Raw genomic sequence first — 7,180 nt, 5'->3', positions numbered from 1 at the left:
TGATTTCTGGTTTCACATGAACTGTTACTAACTCTCAGTGTGCCGAGATTTGCTTTGAGTCTTAGTTTATTCGTGTTGAAACTCAGGAGATATAAACTGAAATAAAAATACTGTGTTCAAAGAGTCGCCTGAAAGTTGAAACCACCCAGCCTCACGCAGCCAGCCATTGTGATTCTCTGACCAGAGTTTCTGGGAGGCTTACCATCAGTGAAGTCATTAACAGAGTAATTGCTCCAAATTTTTATAGGCACATCAACTGGGGATGAGATGGCATGGTTTAACTTTTCTAGTCTTCTTGCTTCTATCTCAGCTTTATTTTCTGTGGGGCTTGCTCCAGTACCATCAGAGGAAAAGGACCAAATACAGGAAGGCAGAGTCCCAACTCCAGAGTGCGCCTTCTGACTGATGTTTCTGTTAGAGAACCTTCGAGTGGACATAAGAGGAGCCCGCTGTGGGGGAGGACATATTGATGACTTGGTTGGCAGGACTTCCCCGCTGAGTGCCAAGCTACAGATGCACTCCCAATCGATTCCCACACAGCTACAGTTCAGTGAACTATTCTGAAAGAAAAGAGCATGGCCCTGGGGGCTGTGAGATCCAGAATCATCAGAGGAGGGTCCAAAGAGATCAAATCTCTAAAGAAAGCAGAACTATAGTAGACCTAAAGAGACAAAGTGGCAAAAAGTAAGGAAGAAATAAGCTAACCAAAGTATGTGTGAATGTGTTTGTGTATGTAAAATAGAGGTGATAAAAACAGACATTGTGTTTCTTCATTGCAGTGTGCTTGTGAGTAGTCAGATAGGTTAGGGGATTGCCTTATGTACTAGAGACCAGATACGGGCTGTTGAATTAAATGAAGTGCCATGAGCAAATAAAGTCCTTTAAAAACCCCCAAATACTGAACAAACAAAATGTGAAATTATCATGTACATAGTATACATAACTTTCTAATAAATCATTTTTGAAATAACATAGCAATTATGGCTTGGAAACTGACTGAAAATATGGGGTATTGTATTCTGCGATCCATTTCTGTAGCCTTGAGACTGTCCTGTGAGAGCCCTTTCTTTCTTTCTTTCTTTTTCTTTCTTTCTTTCTTTCTTTCTTTCTCTCTCTTTCTTTTTCTTTCTTTCTTTTCTTTTCTCTTTCTTCTTTCTCTTTCTTTTTCTCTCTCTTTCTCTTCCTTCCTTCCCTCCTTCCTTCCTTCCTTTCCTCCTTCCTTCCTTTTTCTTTTTCCTTCTTCCTTTCTTTCTCTCGCTCTTTCTTTCTTTTTTTTAAATATGGAACACTTCACGAGATTGCCTGTCATCCTTGTGCAGAGACCATGCTAATGTCTGCATCATTCCACTTTTAGTATATGTGCTGCCAAAGGGAGCACCATTTCTCTCTTTCTTTGTGTGCAGTTACATATGTATATTATGCTTACATATATGCATATGTAATATATAAAATTAACTTTTTAAAATTTTAAATTCAGTATAAAATATTGAATACATACATACCATACACATATACATATATATGTATATATACGACTTACGATCTCATAAATGAGAACTACTGGAGAATGAAAAAAAAGTCTGAAGACAAATTTTAAAATATAAAAGATTTTATATTCAATTTAAAAACTAAGGTAATAAAACATTCACTTTTGAAAAATTAAAATGAAAATTATTTGATTTTTCATGTAGTTTGAAATGCTTACATTGATTAAAATGGACAGAAGTTTCACTCTTAAAATAATGACTTTAAACTCAATATAAAGTAATTTTAGAAACAGTTTTCTAGCAGAAAACTGAAAGAGCCTGTTTTTTGTCACTGATCTTTAATTCAATGATTGAAAAATCTGTATTCTATTAAAAATGCCACAACGTTTTCATGATGCTTATGTTCTAGCTATTAGATTGGGAAAGAGTAACTGGCTGACTTAGGTAGAAATGCACAGTTGGCTGAAAAACGAAGTGGTACTAATTTTCGAGTAAGTAAGCATCTTCGAGTAAAGAATCAAGATCAATGAACAAAAAAGGGTCGTATTTAACTAACGCAAAAAAATGCAGACATCTATTTTTAGTTGGTTTCATAGGACGTGGGAGAGAAGGTATGTACGGAATGAAAATTTCGAGCTGAAGTTCTAAAATAAAAATGAGTGGTTGACAATATTGTGAGATCTTTCTTGAAAGTGTCGCGGGCAGCCTGTTTTCCAAGGTAACACAGACACAAGTAAGGAGCCTGAACAATTTAACTGCACACAAAATAGCATTCAAATGTATATCCCTTTTTCCTTGGACACTTTTGTATTTTGTACTTTTATAAATATACAGTTCTTTTTAACTTAAAAAGCTTTTTAAAATAATAAAAACTGATATAGCAAGTACAGTTTAATAATTACTTAATTTACATAATCTCACTTTTATCTTTCATTCTTTCAAAGAACTATGAGGTTATTATCTCACTTTGCAGACAAGAAGTCTGTGTACATGGTGGAAATATTAAAACCAAAATATTCATTTAATCACTGTCTTCCCTGGCACACCTCACTCTTCTGCAGTGTAGTGCTGCAGACATATTACATATTTAATAAATACTTCATGAGAGACTGATTGATCGATTATTATTAACCACGATTCTTGTCTTGGGAGATATTTACAACCATGGCTAAGAAAACAGAACAAATACCTCCTATTTTTCACAAGATCCCTTGGATTTTTCCAGCTTTTCAGGAGTCAAGCCCAACAATGATGAGATCAGCAAACCTCCCTTGAGATAAAAATATCTTTTCCTTCCTCAGAACTCCTCTTCTCCGTCCGCACGGCACCCTGCTCAGTGCAGTGCCAACAGTCGATGGGCTCACTATCAATCACTAAGGACTTACTGAGCGCCTGTTCTGAGAGGCACAGCGTGCAAAGTAGCTCTGGCCCGAGGCAGGAGCCGAGCAAGGCTGGTTTTCCTTTTTATTTATTGATTTATTTTAAATTTTTAAAAATTTTATTTTATTACATTATGTTAGTCACCATACTGGCTGTATGAATTTGAGCAAGTCACTTTCTCACCTGCTCTAGAGTTCAGTTTGCTCATCTGTACAGTGAAAATGTTTCACAGGTTAATTCTAAGACTCCTTCTAGCTCTGATGGCCTCTTCTCCTGTTTACAGCATCTTTATTTCTTGGGGTGGGGGTGGGAGGGCATTCAGGGAAATAAATTTGGGAGAGTGGAAACATTCTGGAACATTCTGAAATACACAGTTTGTTAAACTTATCCCAAAAAGCACACATTTTATTTTTCTCCTCAACTGCTTTCTTATTTTTAGGTTTATGTTTTCAAAATGACACCTTCTGAATAAATAGATGGGGATAATAAAACCAGCTATAAAAACAACCCAGTAAGGTGGCAATACAATAGGAATCATGGTTCCCAGGATCAGCAGCATTGTCAGCATGTACATATCACTGTTTACCACACTAACAACTGTGATGTTCTCTGGGGGGGTGGGAGGAGGGGACACACGTGTTAACCAAGGACTGAGCGGACGTGGAGGTAAAAGGGGGTGAAATGACATAAAAGAAACTCTCCACTCTGGCTCAAAAAGCTACCATTTGGAAGAGTCGTAGCTGGATCCAAGTGTGATCCAGCTGATAAAACGGGAGCTAAGGAATTGTAGGAGGTAGTTTCTGTCTTTGATTCTGTCCTTAACATGATGTGCAATGTTGAAGAAGGATATCAACCTTTATCAAGTTCTTCATAGTGAAGTGGGTAAAATAACACTATTTCCCTTAGTTGTATATTTTTTTGTAAGACTGATATTTATAAAAGGTTTTGGTCTCTTTTATAGAAGAACACAGTATAACTAATAAAAAGAACTGTATTCATTTTCTACAATGAATGTTCATGAAATAAAATGGTGTCACAGAGCAATTTGCTAAACTGTATTTTGTAAGTACAGATAGGAATTTTCTGCATCACATACAATTTAGTCTATCGAATTAGGATGAACATTAACCAAAGAGAACACAATACAGGAGCTGTAATTTAATGATCACACTAGACAGCCACCTCCCACATAGCAAGAGGTTATCATAATTATTTACATTTGGGCGTGGAAAGAAGACAAAATGTGTCATCTTTTCGGTTGCTGCTTGCATTCAAAAAGGAAGTGATCCTCTAAAGAGTGTAGTCAGCAAAATGAATTAATTAAAACTCATCAGCTTTGATAGTGGAAACAAATTTACATCAAATAAAGAAAATCTCTAATTCAAGAAAAGAGGTTCTCTAGAGAAGAGAAAGTCTTAAAAAGACAAAGAAAGGAAATCATGACTTTTTGACATATCGGTGCAGCCACATAATTCAACAGTGAACTCACATAGTAATGGAATGCACTGGAGAACTACACATTCTGAGGAGTCTACACCTTGTCTAGGTCTTTCCTTCACTCTCAGAGTTTCCAAGGTTTATATTTAGTATATGTACTCTTCCCTGGACACAGATAAATGTTTACAGAACATGTATAAGAACCAGGGAGGATAAACAGAATGACTTTCTGAATTGACTTAAAATAGGGACCTCTTCCTATCCAGCTGCTTTTGAATAATCGAATTTCGATTTGATTAGAAACTAGATTTAGGGATAAAAGATAATCGTAGATAGGGGTGCTTTCCCCAATCTTCTAGTGAAGTCACCTTCCTGATTCCAACCTTTCCTAAATATTGAATTGAGCAGAGTTTAAGAAAAGTCTTTCTTTGATAGATGTTCTTCCGCACTGAAGTAGTTGTAAGGATAATGATGTCACTCCATGCTCACTTGTTTGCTAAGGAAGAGTAAGGTCATGATACCCAACACACCTGCACAGACTATGGGATCAGGGTGATGAGACTTTCTCATCTATTTATGAGAAAAGAGTAATAAAAAGGGCCAGAACCAGAACCAGTTAGACTGTAGAGCAGGTTAGAGTATTGTAATGTGCTAGAAAATGGAGTATTTCCAAAGATGGTAGATGGAGTGGTTTTCAGGAGTAAGGGGATTTAGGCAACCAGGAGGAGGGGAGAGTACTGGGAATACTTTGCTTAAAAGAGAGCTTAGAGATTAATTTTACCTATTTCAAATCTCTTCCAAGATCATGCTCTAGAAAACTTTATTTACTAGTCATTCTTATTTTTATTTCATATCCTATGAAGACCTGGTGTTTGGTTAGATTTGGTAAACTGAAATTACTTACCACCTTATGCAATGCTTCACAGACAACATCATAAAGCTGTGCCCTTTGAAAGTCAAAGATCATTTCCAAATTCATCTGAGCTATATGAGATAAGTAAAAAAAATTATGCATAATTTCAAGAAATACTTGCTGAGTGATTACACTATGCCACCCACACTTGTAGGCGCTGGGAATACCTTCGAGAACACTTACAAATATTCCTGACCTCACAGAGTTTATATTCTACTGAGAAAGGAGATAGATACTAAGCAAACACATGTAGAAAATAGACAGTGTGTCAAAACATCATAAGTTTTTAGAGGAAAATGAAATAGGGAGAAAAGATAGAGTTCCTAACATGGCAGATGGAGTGGAGTGGTGAAATTTTCTCTAGAAAGTTCAAGGAAGGCCTTGTTGAAAAGGTGGCTTTTATGCCACACATGAAGCAGCTCAGGACAGATTTATGTATGGCATTCAAAAGAAGCCTTCAGCTTTTTAGCGATCTAATATGAGCTCAAATGTCAATGCAACCTACATGAATTTCATTTAGGTTGATTCTTTACCTCTTTCAATGTAGATTCACTCTCATGAAGTACATATTGTGAAATATAATCATTCCCCACTGTCCAACATTTTACCTAAGAAAGACCACAAATCTAAGATCTTGTGATATTTAGCTTTTCAAAAATTTTACCGTTGTCATTTCTCTATGAACACAGTTACCCCATGAGGAAAAATATAAGCTTCATCCTTTATTATAATGCACTGTGGTGTATATCAGAAAGCATAAAACTGAGAATGAAGAGACTTGGGTTCTAGTTGTGTGGTTCATACATTACCTATTAACCTCATTTGGAAGATGGGGCATTGGACTACTTCAACATTTCCAAAAAGGTGTTCCTCAGAGCACTAGTTCTCGAGATGCTTTTGGAAAAAAAAAGACAACTAAGGGTCAACTAAGTATGAAAACAACATTTATCACATAGACTCTAATTGGAGAGTCCAATGCAGGTTAAAGGATCTGAGGAGGTATTGAATAAAAAGAACCCATTGAACTGTAAACTTCATTTAACTCAAAATCTCCTGAACAACTGCAACAGATCTAGGAAAAGCTAAAATAAATCATAAATGCTCATGTTTCCTATAGTTTGGAAATAGGGATTGTTCTTTTCTACTATGGTCACTCCACTCTATCAATAAGGATGGGCTAAGTTATACTGAGCTTAACAACCATGGAAAATCCCAAGGGTTTAAGACAAAAAAGTTACTTCTTACTCATGTGCCATGTTCACTGGGGACTGGCTTCAGCCTCTTTTCCATGTTCTTACCACAGTCCACAATGGGCAAAACAGTCACAGTCTAGAGCATCACCAGTTGCTGTGGCATGAGGAAAGAGAGCCCAGTGTGACCTCATTTTAAGGTGTAGTTGGAAGCATATATGTCACATGTACTTGGGAAGAGTACAGGTATTGGTAAAAGAACTAATGACTCCATTTTTACCTCCTGAAATGATTTCACAGTTGAACTACATCTAATGGATGGTGGTGGCTTTGATGTTGGGTGCTGGATTTTGTTGTATTCCAATCAAGAGCACTGGACTTTATTCTTACAGGCAATAAGATTACTTGTGGAAAAAAAAATTATCCCTTTGAGACTTGTTCTCAATTTCTTTCAGGATAGCTTTTTTTCCTAGGGCTAATTTAGCCTCACCTCTATGGTATGACCCTGAGGTGGTCTCTCGTGAATGCTCTGAGTATCCACGGAGACTCTCTACTCTGTCTAGTGGGAATTTCAACAGTTTTGGACTAGCGTAAACTCTGGAAATTATTCATTACCGAGCTGCCCAGAAATTGTTCTTTCTTCAGAAGTTGTTCTCGCCTTGTCTCTTGGAGTTTCACTGTATGCATCCAAAGGTTGGTATCAAGCTAAAGATTCGGAAAGACTCCTCTGCATAATTTTGGAGCCCCCTTTTTTTTTTTTAGATTTTATTTAT

At 36.7% G+C, this 7,180-nt stretch overlaps 1 non-coding gene across 1 annotated transcript; it reads right to left on the bottom strand.

The window, feature by feature from the left end:
• Positions 1-1,274: 1,274 nt before the first annotated feature.
• LOC123325376 lies at positions 1,275-1,378 on the bottom strand. The gene has a single exon (XR_006540391.1). It is a non-coding gene; the product is annotated as a U6 spliceosomal RNA (small nuclear RNA).
• Between the last annotated feature and the right edge of the window lie 5,802 nt (positions 1,379-7,180).

Source organism: Neomonachus schauinslandi, chromosome 7 (genome assembly GCF_002201575.2).
Source record: "Neomonachus schauinslandi chromosome 7, ASM220157v2, whole genome shotgun sequence".
NCBI lineage: Eukaryota > Metazoa > Chordata > Mammalia > Carnivora > Phocidae > Neomonachus > Neomonachus schauinslandi.
This window is presented reverse-complemented; position numbering and strand designations above follow the sequence as displayed.